The sequence below is a fragment of the Ammospiza caudacuta genome, chromosome 6 (assembly GCF_027887145.1).
Source record: "Ammospiza caudacuta isolate bAmmCau1 chromosome 6, bAmmCau1.pri, whole genome shotgun sequence".
Classification (NCBI taxonomy): Eukaryota; Metazoa; Chordata; class Aves; order Passeriformes; family Passerellidae; genus Ammospiza; species Ammospiza caudacuta.
In genome coordinates, this window is record NC_080598.1 from 34,634,013 (window position 1) to 34,647,803 (window position 13,791).

The 13,791-nt window shown below is 34.8% G+C and overlaps 2 protein-coding genes across 2 annotated transcripts in view; one reads left to right on the forward strand and one right to left on the reverse strand.

Annotated features, from left to right (window-relative positions):
• The window catches only part of CHRM5 (cholinergic receptor muscarinic 5), a 44,261-nt gene extending 43,257 nt beyond the window's left edge, over positions 1-1,004 (reverse strand). The window contains exon 1 of the mRNA XM_058806960.1: positions 844-1,004. The gene's annotated coding sequence lies outside the window, so the exon portion shown is untranslated. The remainder of the gene's footprint in view (positions 1-843) is intronic.
• Positions 1-13,791, forward strand: part of AVEN (apoptosis and caspase activation inhibitor) — an 88,298-nt gene that overhangs the window by 36,297 nt on the left and 38,210 nt on the right. The window lies entirely within an intron of this gene.

A 13,791-nucleotide genomic window follows, 5' to 3' on the forward strand; every position in this document is an offset into this window, starting at 1 on the left:
CAAGAGTTGGGGGAGGTTTTTGTATCTGAGCAAATGTATCTTTCTCTATGACTTCTAAGTGTAATTTTTTGATTAAAAGGTATAGTGTTCATTTTACAAGCCCTAATAGATGGTAGAATCTTATTCTGAAATGTTTTGCATGCTATTTTCATGTAGAATTCATGTCTGTGTGATTCACATGAATGCTGTAAATGAGGGGAAAAATGAGATGACCTGCACCTTCTTTTTTATAGTTTAACTTGGAGATGGATGTCCAGTGTTCTTATTGACACTCTGTACACAGTACCTTGGAGTGCATTAACATGGTGCTGTTTCCTCACTGTGCTGTAGGTTTGCCTTTCATAAATAACTGATCAACACTTCTAGCTGTATTTAATATTCTTTATATAAACAGAGATTTATTATTCTGTAATAAAAGATATCCTCTTACATCTGCTGCTGTGGTGCAGAATGTTGTTTGCTTTGCCAGATTAAATAGATAATGAAGTGCAGTAAATGTTTCGTGGTACTATTAACAGAAGCATGGCTTTTAAAAAAATTATTTCTTAAACAACCATGCATGGAAATATGTATTAAAATATTTTAAAGGGTTTAAATATTAGGAAATATTTCACTCTGGTATAAGTCAAGAGATCATTTAAGAGTTTTTCCTTTGAAAAACCTTAGCATCAAAAGAGAGATGTTATTTTTACAGTATAGGAAATCTAAGAACATCAAACATCTGACATTGAAAAATTTAAACTTCAGTGTTAGTATAAAGAATTTGAAATTAATTGATTTATTTTTAATACATTAAAGTATATGTTGATGTGATAAGCAAGCAAATATGAAATAAAAACTTACCTAGGAGATACTTGATTGAAGCTTTGTCTGTGCTCTGTCAGAATATACTGAGACTCAGCAGATAGGAAGCTTTTTTCTATTTGAAATGCATTGTGCACTCTCGTCTGGTGATTTCTTTTTCACAGCGTCTTCTTGTTCACTACTGCTTTGCTCTTGTGGTATTGGTTGTTTCCAGTTTATTTCCAGGTATCTTCAGTATCTGAGTTCCTCTGCGTTCAGGATTTTTGTTAATTCTGCCCTGCTCAGGTAACAGAAAGGACCTGTGAACTTTGCATCTTTCCCTCCCAACCAAAAAACATATTAAAAAAAGGCAAATGCACCGACCCCAGTCAACTCAAGTATTCAGCACCCATCTAAAAAATAATTTAAGTATTTGCTATGCAGTAAATTCCATCTGTTTTCTGGTGCTATTCCAACACTGAAAAGTTATTTCCCTTCACATTTTGGTAGCCTTCGCATTTTAGATTTTTGTAGGAAATATACAGGATCAGTAGACATCAGATCTTAACTTTTAATCCATGCAACATTATTCTGTGAAGGATGATGAAGGTCTGCCTCTCTCAGCTCCTCATGCTTCTGTCAGACACAGATGTGAAATGCTGCTTTAGAGAGTGGGGGGAAAAAATCCTAAAGGGTGTAGTGTTTTGTCATCTCTCAGGACAGTAAGCACGCATGGCATGAATGAGTGGCAGATATGCGCTATTCAAACCAGTCACTGAACTGACAGGGTGACACTTTCATGCATAATAGAACCATTAATTATTTCTTCTGATGGACGGCAGTGTGTACTAGAAGAAAAAAGCAGCAGAGGATAATACTAGGTTTGATAGGTTCTCTGTGTTTTAACAGCTTGTCATTAAGAAACAAACCAGGAAAAAGCCTGCTGTTTTGGGATATGATCAGGTAAAACAGACCAGAGCTGTTTTGACAGGGTGGGTGTCATTCATAGGGTTAAAAACTCCAGGCAGGTTAAGGTCTATTCAAAGCTTGCTTTTTATAAAAAAGATGTTCTAACAGATCTGCTTTAAAAATCATGGTTTGTGTTTTGCTTCACGTAGCCTTTCATTTGGGGAGCTTGACTGTTGTCTTGTAGGTTTTCATTTATAATTTAATTTATAGATTAAACCCACACATTTCTTTTTTTTATCTCTGCAAAAGGGAAACTTTAACATTTTAAAAAAATGGTTTTTAAAGGGTTCTCTGTATGAAGATTATGCTCAAACTCATCACACACTTTGTATTAAAGACACTCACAAATCCATTTCTAATTAATTTAGAAATTTATATTCTGTGATTTAATGTTGAGGAACCGCTCTCTCAAGGCTAATATGGAAAAAATTAATATATTTTGAAGAACTCACTTTAGTGTAGCATAAGCCTTCATAAAGATAAAGTATGATGGATAAAAATCTTCATTCACAGTATCAATGTTGTTAAGGGCAACGTATGATGATTGTGGGGAAAATAATGCAATGTTTAGAACTTTTCCTCAAAACAGAGGTTTTTTTCCTCGCAGAGTCTTCTTTAGTGTAACTTGTCTTTTTAAATTTATTGACAAGAAAATATTTGCAATCAATTTATTTCTTTTTTTACTTTCTATACCTTGAAGGTGAAGAAAAGATAAGATGATGACTCCTTTAAAAAAAAGGGTGAAATAGTGAAATATAAACCCCACCAAAAAGGTGTTGGGAGAAAGGGCTGCTTCTGCTGTTTTGTACATGTTTACTCTAAGTATGAGGAACTTCTCTTGTCGCTGAAGAGGAAAACTTATCTTCATCTTCCTTATTAGGGAATGATGGAGAGCATCTGGATAAAGCTTCTTCTAGTTTATCCAGTCAAAAATCATGAGCACTATTATGCCCTTATATCACATCAAATAACTTTTGGAATATTTTTGGTCTCTAGCTTGTATTCTATCTAGCTCCAGACCAAATCCAAGCCTAGAAATATACGATGCCTGTAACTTTAAATCTAAGTTGTCAATTTTGTCTCTTTAGATAACAAGTCGAGTTGCCAAGGATACAATGAGTAGATGATATAAAGTCCATGCTGAAAGTACTGGAATGAGGCATACTTTCTGAAATAATATTAACACTTTCTCTCTCATTATTTCTGTCTTCACATGTACAGTCCGTGCATGGAGTTGATGCCCAACCCAAACTGAAAGTGTCCTAAATTTATTACTGTATTTCATAAAAGTGTTGATTCTTGTGAAAACCTTGCAAGTAATTGGAATCTGACAAGGCACAACCTATATTCTCAGAGAATCTTCTGGGAGACAAACAATAGCCTGGTCTGCTTCCCCCTTTGCAAATCCCAAAACAGAGGACTCAAATATCCCCTGTGATTATCCCCTGAAGAAGTCCTGAAGAACAAAAGAATTTATACATATATATATCTCCCACTTTTTTCCCCTCTTCAGGACAAGGTAAACTGAGATATGTGTGTGTTAGTATCAGAAGTATTGTGCTGTCTCACACCTGGAGATGAGGATTAGGATCACTTGGATGAAGCAGCATGTTAACATTTAGGGCATGACAATAATTGTGACATCTTGATGTGCAACTTTAGTCTGGGATAACACATGATTGGTGTTAAGAATTCAAACACTGAAGATGAAGGTGGTTAAAATTTTCAACCTTGAATATAGCACAAAGAATTGTATTTTTAGCATGGTGTTCTGAAAATCTTTTCTGTTTGGTCAATCTGCAACAGGAATAAGTTATACATAAGCTCCATGACTAAAGTGGATATGTAACATCTGTGGTGGAGAATGTTGCTGGTATGACTGAAGTAGCAAACGCTTCAAGCATCACCCCTGAGCACTCCAAAGGGCCTCCATCCATCTTGTGACTGGATATCGACTGTGTGACAGGCCATGCTGCGCTCGGGGACTACTTCCTGGCAGAGCTGGGTGATCTTGGACTCAGGGGGTGGCCTGATGAGGGAATCCATGTCCATGAATAGCATCAGTTGACATGAAGTTCTCACAGCTCTAGCCAGTAGTAAGGAATCACAGGGCACTGGCTGGATCCCTCTACTTTGTTTCATTTGGATCACGGACTTGTTGTCTTCTGCATAACTTTGTGACAGCCGAAAAGTTAACTTTGTAGTGAGGCAAAAATTCTGTACTTGGACAGACTTCTGTTTCAGTTCCTATTTTTTGAGTGGTCTTATGCACAAAAAGCTACCATGTAGCTTTAGTTAACAATAGGTTGAAACTCTGCGCCTGAAAATTTGATCTAGTTGAATAATGTACTTACCTGCTTTAAGAAGAATGCTTTTTAAAAGTTGCATAAGAAGTGAGCAGAATGCTTTCTTAAAAACATTTTGCATTTTAAGTGTGTGAGTATTTGATTTGAAAGCTCACTGAAATTTCATCGCAATCTCACAGTGATATTTAATATTTACAGTATCAAAACAGGTAGCTTTGCAAGTAGTATTAAGCCATGTATTGTCTGTGTTAGTCCATTCACCAAATCCTAAAGGGCAAATATTACCCCCACTGTATGAAAGTAATTCATCAAATATTAGAAAAATGTTTTATCCAATATAAGACTGAGTGATCAGTAAAGCTGTATCTTAATGAACCATTTTTACAAGGTATAAAATGCATGATAATCACTAAGGTTGTAAATTTATTGCAAATTAATCTGAAAAAAACCCTAAAAGAAGACACAGAGAACACTTCTAAGCATTTTTCTTTTTGAGAATTTTATCAAGTATTTACCTTTTATTTGAAAAACAGCTATGCACATGGAAATCCTATTTTTACCTTTTTTCTGAATATTGTCATTCAGCTTTTAGAGAGCTGTAAGATTATCTGCTTCAAGCAGGTTGATAACTAGTGGTTGCTTTTCAGAGAAAAGTGGTGTATTTATCAGAATTTTTAAATTGCTGACGAGCTAATGTTCTGAAGAAAATGTCATCATTATTTCTGCTTTTGTTGCCTAGAAGTATTTCTTGCCTTTATGAACAAAATACTCTTTTGCCTTTTTTTGTCCCTTTTTTTGGGGGGGGGAATGTGTTTGTGTGTGTATTTGTTGTGATCTCATATCAATAATTATTGATTATTGCAGATTAAATAATTCTCTTTTGTCAATGGAACATTTGATTACCTTCGAGCTAAATGAAGTTCATCTGCAAAACTGTATTTTTCAATGTTTATATAGAATACGTTGTGTCTGAATATAAAAAACAGGATTCAAAGTTTTAAAATTTTGAAATCAGTTGGATAATTAACACTGAGTAATTTTTGACTTAAGAACCTATCAACCTGAATCTTAAAATTATTTTTAATTTAACAGCAATATCTGTTAGCTCTCAGCGAAAGTAGATACTTCACCATTTCTTAAAATTGATTCTCTTCTCATTAAATGAGTTATTTCCCATAGTCTGAAAATAATATAGATCAACAAGCTCAAAAGAGAAATGGAATGAGATAGCTTAGAAGAAAAGGCATTTTTGTTACCTAGGAAATGAGTGAGTAAAAGTACTTAGCACAACTCTTATCATGTCAGACATCTGAGGGCTTTTGTGTTTCCTAGATTTTAGTTATGGCAGTAAAGCTAGACTTGAGACAAAGCGGCTTTAATATGAAATTCTTTGAAAAGACAGAGAAATAGTTTTGTTTTCTACTTTTCAAGTCAAAGTGTTGCTAGTAGATGACTTTGGACAGAATGCTGTAATAAAAATGTATACTGCTACTCCTAATAATGATAATTTAACATTAATTCTATTGCGGTTGGTAGCTACTAACATTTTGTTGGACATTTTTTTCAGTGAAATTTTGCAAGAATGAGACTTGTAGTTAAACTGTTATTTTTTTTTTTTTTTGGAGAAAGGTAACTGGGGTGCTGACACAGATTCTAAATGAATTTGTTTTAGAAATCATACTTTGAGATTTTTGTGTATTAAAATTTTACTGTCCTGGTATTTTTTTTTCCCCATTATTTCAATATTAGAAACAATTTCTGCTTTTGTTTAACACAGTATTAGGAAGGGTAAGTAATGATTGTTTCACAAATATATGAGCTTCAATTATATTTTTAACACATTTTAATTAATGGATCAGTGTTTATGAATGTGCTGTCTGTTTGATTCATCCAAATTACAGCAGGTTGCTGTTACTAAACTATTCTGATTGGTGACAAATTATGGAACTGTTTTGAAGACTGAACAGTTTTGCATAATTGTTGTTTTTAACTTGTGTTATCTGATGAATGCGTGCTCACCAGATGCTGGCCAGATATCTTTCAATTGACTCTATTTTTTTAGACTGTTCATGAACAAAATAAACTATGACCTTGGATTTGTTTTGGATTTTACACTATTTTGGCAGCCCTACTGCTCACCTGTGTTAAAGGCAAGTTTTGCAGATTTTTTTTGGTTGTTTGTTTTGTTTTGTTTTTTATAAAGGTAAGGAGCAATAACACTGTGACCACAAAACCTGAAAGAGTTTGTGGGGGACCATGTCAAAGATTTTGAAGTTTTGCTTATGCATATTCTTCCTTTCTCTCTCAGTTTGATCTTTCTAGTTGCCATAACAACTTCATAATAGCAGCACATTTACTGCTGTAGTTAAGGTTGTGTCAGCACTTCCATTATAAGCTACTGTTTTCAGGAATTTCTAATTTATTCACAGACTTAAAAATGGCATACAGTAAGTCTATGTAATTGGTTTTAATGTATGGTACCAACTTTGTGAAAGCTGCTGTTGTCTGAGCTCTGATGGCATGTATAAAATAGCATATTGTTCCTAGTGGTTTTTTTTATTTTCTTTTTTTTCTTTTTTTTTACTGAGAAGCAGCAAAACATTTTTAATCTGAAATTAATTTTGACTGGTTCCCATCTGCCAGAGGTATGAGAATCAACATGTTCTTTTGCTCTACCACAATGCCCCATCACGCCTGTATCCAGTTCAACCCATCTGTTCCTGTTAGTTAAAAGGTTAGTGTGAACATGGTGCTTTTCTGGAAGCAGGAAAATGATAACCTTTTTAATAACTGAGTTTCATGTCTCATTAAGAAATAAGTATTGGACATCCTCAATACTTCTATAATTATTTTTTTGTTAAATAAAGACTAGCAATGTTAAGTGGTGGGTGATTTTTGAAAGGCAGGAAGTAGAGGGTGAATCTGTTTCTGGTATTGAAAAAAATCAGTTATTCATTGTAGATGCATTCATTCCTCTTATACAGTTTTAGCAGGGAATTGTGTGTAACTACAATACAACTTTCTGAAATCTGGAAATTGTTTAACCTGGGAAACATGTAAAAGCAGTTTCATAGTTTGCTGAAGGTGTTCTGTGACTCCTTGAGTGATTTCACTAAGCCTATGATAAGGGGATCTTTTAAAGACAAGATTTCACCCAAATAGATTCTGGGGATTTTATTTAAACACATTTATTTCAGGCAAATTGGCAAGGCATGCACAGCATAAACTTGCTGCCCTGAATAATTATGAATTATATACTTGTGAGGATTCATGGGATTTTTCTTTGCTTTTTTTTTTGCCTATTTATTGCCAAATGTATTGCAAGACACTTGCCCCTAAAACAAAATTATGTGCTTTAGCTGTAGGAAGCAGTATAACAGTATATTATAAAAAAACCCCCAAAACTTTCATACTCTTTTTAATCCCAAATTGGTTTTAATTCACTTTGAAGTCTTCACTTACATAAAATTGCTTAAATTTGAAGCATGTTTTTATTTTCTTTAGTTAATCTACAGTTCTACTTCACTGTAATGAAATATAGTGGCAGCTACTTAGACATTTGTATCACCTTGGTTGATGTTTGTAAAACTTCAGCAACAAGGTGTAACTTTAAAAGAAAGATTAATTAGATTTCAATGGTCTGAAGTGATCACAGCTGTTCATTTCAAAGATAAATTTCTTTGATTTTTGATTTTAAAGGAAAATATATTTAATTTAATCATCCTAGTTAGATGGTATTTGTTTAAGTATATTTTATTCTGAGGAAAGGTTGTAAGTACTTCTCAGTTGAGAATATAAATAGTTTTTTAGAAGCTCATTGATGCCTTCAGCTCAGACTTCCTCTTTGATTCTGGACAGGTGAAATATTCAGCCTGGATATCCTATGTCCAGACAATTCATTGCCCTTTTATTGCTTCACTTCTTTAAGTGTTTTCCACTCCTCTGCCAGAATTGGTTTAATTGTTAACTGTTTTCTATAGCATGGCTTTGAAATCATATCCAGAAAATTGCTTTTGAGAGCTTTTTCCCAACTTAGTATAAGACTTAACAGTCAAAACACTATAAATATTGCAAGAAAATCCACTTAACTGCTCCATAAAGAAATTATTTTGAAAGCGCTACATTCTTAGGGTGTTTGCAAATAGCATTTCTTTTTCTAGGTCTTACAAAAGTCTGCATTTGTACTTCTGTCATCTTTTGTTACTTTCTCCATTCCCTGAATTCATGGAGCTTTTATTTTCTGAGGTTTATTAGACCTGGAGGATTAATTTAAGCATGAAGGGTTGGTTGCTTTCTAGGTTTTGTGTCTTGTTGTGATTCTCATTGTAAAGGATTTTGTCCTTTCTGTAATAAGTAAAAATTAATGGAAAATTTTACATCCTTTGCAGACTTCATAGCTGTGAAAAGTTATTCCGTCTCGTCTCCGTAACTCTTCTTAGGAGTAAATATCTGAACAGAATCCTAGCTTGATATTAGCTTGGTGCTGTTCTTCAATAGTACACTTCAGATGAGGGGAATCATGGAAAGGAGTTCTTGAATGTTGCAGGCTTTGGGTAAACTGTAGTCTGTCTGCATTTACTTTGAAATCTCTAAGGCAGTTCTCTGGAGCTGTTGAACTTACCTTAGTTAAAAGGTTTTGCTAGAAATCCTCTGAAAGATCTCCCTCTTTTTCAGTGACAATTGGGGTAAAAGATAAGGTTTGATGTCAGTTGCATCTCAGAACAGCAGCATAAAACTAATAGTATTAATATAGTCTGGGTTGTTGGGATAAATTGTTGCAAAAGCTTTTCTTTTTTCCAAGACATGTACTATGTTGATCTTCAATATATTAGAGATTAGGTAGGGGAAGTATATATTTATGAAGGGAAGATTTAAATGGAAGTACAGATCAAGGTTTGTATTTTTTTAAAAGCCCATGGTTTGCAAATTGTATAAGCTATTATCTATAAATGCCTAGGTACAGCTTGTTTCCAGAAAGCAATCAGCAATAGGTCCCCTTTCTTCTTACTTCATGTCTTACATAGTTTTGAAAACATTTCCCTTAAAAATTATTATGTGGTTGCAAGATTACTGAAATTGAAAAAGCTTTTTGGACATTCACTAATATAAAATTTTGTGTCCTTTTCTTTCTAATAGATAAAAGTTAATTTCACTGAAATTCTGTTGAGCTAAGGTTCAAATTTTAAGTTTCAGATTTATCTGAAAGGTTATTAGTTTCCTGTAGGCTTTTTCCTAGGTTAACTAATGTTGTTTGTGAGCCATGTGTGTAGATGTCACCCAGCAGATAGTCATGTGTCTGAAGAACACGTCTGTAATTCAGGTGGTTTCATAATGATCTTGTGTGGTTCATTCTCTGTCTTGTGATGTGGCAAATGAGCTTGATGTTTGTATTCGGCAGAAGGGCAGAGCCATCCCACAAAAGCCACAAAATTTGCTAGTTTCCTAGTAAGAGAGGAATGATCTCAGAAGTCTTCCAGGAGAGGTGGGACACCTCAATAATCTTCCTGCTGTATCTCTGCTTTCATATATGTATTATTCAGGAAAAGAAAGTCCTTTTTTCCTGCTTTCAGATTGTATGCAGGTTTTTCTAAAGACTCATTTTATAGGCTTTTTTCAAGTGAATTCTGTAGACAAAAAATATAATCTAACTTGCCTAACAATTAGGAAACAATTAAGGACTACTGCAGTGCTACAGTTTAAAATCTAGCCCATTAAGTAATGAATTCATTATATTGAAGATACTGGAATTTAGTTTGCTTTTCCAAATTCTCTGTTAGTGTCCAGTCTATTAAAGTAACCTTTTATGGTTTATGCATTTTAATCCTATCATTTTACTAGCTTAAAAGCACCTACTGGAACCTTTGCCATAACTAAGAATTAATGAAGTAATGAATTCACTGTCACAGGCTACTTAAACGCTAGTTCTAACAATAGATAAGGAAGTCTAAAGCATAAAGGAATCCAGCTCTCATTTGGAAGAGGAACATCAGTGAATAAGGTACCACTGAGAGTGCACACTGGAAGGCAGAAAAATTAGCAAAGATGAGAAACTTACAAATGTCTCTCCATCATAAGTACTTTATCTTGCTGTTTTTTATAGATGTAGGGGCATTCTTTGTTGAAATTCATTCTTTTGCATTTTAGTCAGCACTTCACTATTCAATTAAAGAATCCTGGGAGCTGAAGTTTCTCTCTGCCCACTTGTGGAGCCAGGACTAGAATTGTGTCTCAGAAGGAGGATGTTCTGTTTTGTTTTGGTGTTTGGTTGAGAGTTTTTTTCTGTCCTGAGGACTTACTGCTGCAGCATTGGCAACTGGGGAAAAAAACCTCAGTAGAACGCCTTTATAATTATTTGTGACAGATTCCACTTAACTCTCTTTCATTTAAAAATTATTTTAGAATTTTGAGAAAGACTGTATTTTGATACCTCATGTTTCTTTTACAATTTCAAGGATGCTGTATTTGCTGGATAAACTAATCTAAATATAATGCAATACTTACCTGTTTGCATGCTGAGTGTTTTAATTATGCTCAGTTACAATTTCTTAAATTGCATTTTTGAAAGTTTCTGAAGTAAAGATGTCCTAGGAGAGAATTAGCCTCTTCCTGTTTAGTGCTGGAGTAATGCAGATAGCACCTTCAAACACCTTTTTGGGCATGCAATTCTGGTTTTGTCACTGAAACTACAGGTCAAAAAGTGCACCTTAGTGTCCAATGCTTCTTTCTCCATCTGAATTAGGAATGTACAGTTGGAAAGACCCAATAACTTTGAACAATTATCTAGTTATTTAAATAGTACTTTAATCCAATTATTTTCCATTTGCATTCAGCTGGGGGTTATGAAAATATACACTTCGCTTTTTCATTATGTGCTTTTTTGAGTGACTCAATGTATGAATGCATTTGTCAGCTGGATTATGAGTATCATGCTTTATGCCTTATCTCAGCCTTATTGTTAAGGAATCTCTGTCTTTTTTTCCAGTCACACAGACGTCAAGTCTCAGAGGGGAGCACAAGACTCATGCCTCTGTGATTTGTCACATGGTCTCCTGCCACACTGCAGGCATCCTGCATAATGGCAGCAAAAGACTCCTGTCTCAGTGCTCTTCTGCCAGCCCACGCAGAAAGAGTGCTTGGGTAGAAGAGGAAGGATTTGCAGACCAGAGAGATCTGGCCATTAAGAGCTGGGAGGGCTGTGCAGAAGCACAGAGGAAGCCGCAGGCACTATCTTGCAGCTATGGTACCTGCAGGACAACATGTATCTCACATGAGCAGATGTCTGCATCATCAGTGAACAGAATTGCCCATTCCCATTGTTGTGCTTAATGCATACAACTTCTACATTTGACTCTGGTATACTTCAGAGAACTGCTTTTTGGTAAAGCCTGTCTTGTTGATTGCGACTTCAAAATAGAGATGAACATTTAAATTAAATGCTTGCAAAATAATGCATCTATGCAGTTAAAATATCTCTTACAGAGACATGACCACTTGTGTGATGGGAAGAAACTGGAAGTTAAGCTGTAGTTTTTTTTCATCCAGAAACTTTGAGTATCTTCAGAAAAGTCAGGCTTTGCTTCCTCTTGGGTATTTGAATGGAGCAGTGTTCCATGAAATCTACCCTCAGATGGAATAGGCTGTGTATGCAGAGGGAAGCTTTGTTGTTCTGTCCTTTGTCTTTGTAGAAGATTTGTTTCACCTGCCTCTTGAGGAATAGCATATCTTCCCTGTCACCTGTTTTCTACAATTTGAATTCATTTTTTGGGGGTAGTTATCAAGGACCATTTTTTGCCTTTCCCCTGCAGGGAGTGGGGAGTGGGAAGGGTGTTGTCTGCAAAAGTCATATTTGTTACTTATGTGCAGACAGCCAATAATCAACTATCAAGAATTTTTATTATTTTAGCAAACTAGGGAATTAGTTTTCATTGGCTACAAGTTGCATAGTTCTCTTATTTATTAGTATTCTATCTTATGTTGGTTAATGATTCTCTCATTTCCCATGCTGATTACTCCCCATGCTCAGGCTTTCTCTCTTTTTGAGTTGGTGTGTTTCTTGTTCCAGTGGTCACAATCTCCTCCTGCTGGAATTGCCTTTTAGGCAGTTGGAGCCCATTTCAGCACAGTTGCTGGGTTTGGTTTATTAGTTTCTTCTCCATCTTGGGAGCTCTGCCAGGTGGAATATAAAATCTGCACTCTTTGTGACCACTTTCAGTGGGCATCCCACTTCCCAAGCCTTGTTAACCCCCTGCTAGGTCTGAGACTGCTGAAGCATGTCCAGCTCTGTGCCTTAACAAGGCAATTCTACCTACAAGTAATTTGTGTTTCCAACTCATGGACATCACTTGGAGCTTGCTTGTTAGCTGCTCTCTGTTTCACGGATTAGATCTCCCTTCTTGTTGATTAGGCTTGAAAGCACTAAAAAACCAAAAGTCAAAAAACATCCTTTCTTAAAAAGATTTTTACATAGTCTATGTTTTGCAACAGTGTTGCAGTATCATGTTTAACAGAGAGACATAGAAATAAGAAATTAAATCTTAGAATACAGAAGTTAACTGTTATCTGTGTGCTTTAGCTCTTATTTGGCTGGTCTAGGATGTGTAAAAATCACTTTCTAGCAGCAAATGGGATCTGTGAAACAGCTGCATGCTTTTCAGTAGCTTTGGGAACAATGAGTAATGAGAGAAATTTCATGCACTTCATTAATCAGTGAGATTCTAGAAATATTTGAGACTATTTTGTTTATTAGTTGGGACAGTTTACAGACAGTTCAGTGCTCTTTTTTTCATTCTTTTTTTTTAAATATCATTCATTGAGTATATGGATATTCATGCTTCAGAGACTTCCATTTTCATCATCCACTTTCCTGTTATCTCAGTAAAAAACTCCTGCAAAAAATGTCTTAAATGTATTAAAAAATATCTTGAAAATTTTATGGCTGACGGCATTTTCCACCTAGGAGAAAAGAAGTGCTGTTTGTTTAATGAATTAAAGATGACATTTACCTCCAACAGCCAAAGATATGCTGCTATCTGTAGAAACACCTTGATTAACAGTCTTGGCTTTGAAACTGATCCAAATGTGGATGGCTGAGTACAAAATGGACCCTCTGTTATAAAACATGGTTTTTTTTTCATCCGGTGATCTACTTCTGAAAGTAAAGGAGATGATGAATGTTCTGTTAGTATAACAGAAAACAGTTCTGTAATTGTAATGAGGCTCATTATAAAAGTGTGTCCAACCAGTTGATTTAGACATTTAATGTCTTCTGTGTTTGTTCCAAACCACTGTAATCATCTGTGCAGACCATGCTGATAGCACGACTTCAAAATTTATTGAGCATTTTGAGGTAATCCGCATATGCATAAATATATTCAAAAATGTTAAATTATGTCTCAGTTAAAGAGTGGAAACTATATATGCCCATTTGGAAGTCCTTTATTAGATGTTTTTGAAGTAAGCAAGCACTTTCTTTGGTGAGACCAATGTTCAGAAAAATGACATTGGAGTAATCAGGTATAGGAGGTTAGTCTCAGGTAAGTCTTAATTTTATGTTACTTATAGTGACTTTGAAATAATATTTCATGTAAATTTTATAGTTTACACTTTTATAATACTATAACCTTGTAGTGGATGTGAGGGCTGCTTCTCTAGTGAATAATGATGAATGATGATATTTATTGATAGTAATGGATATTATTTTAATGGGTGGTATTTCATGAAAATAATGGAATAT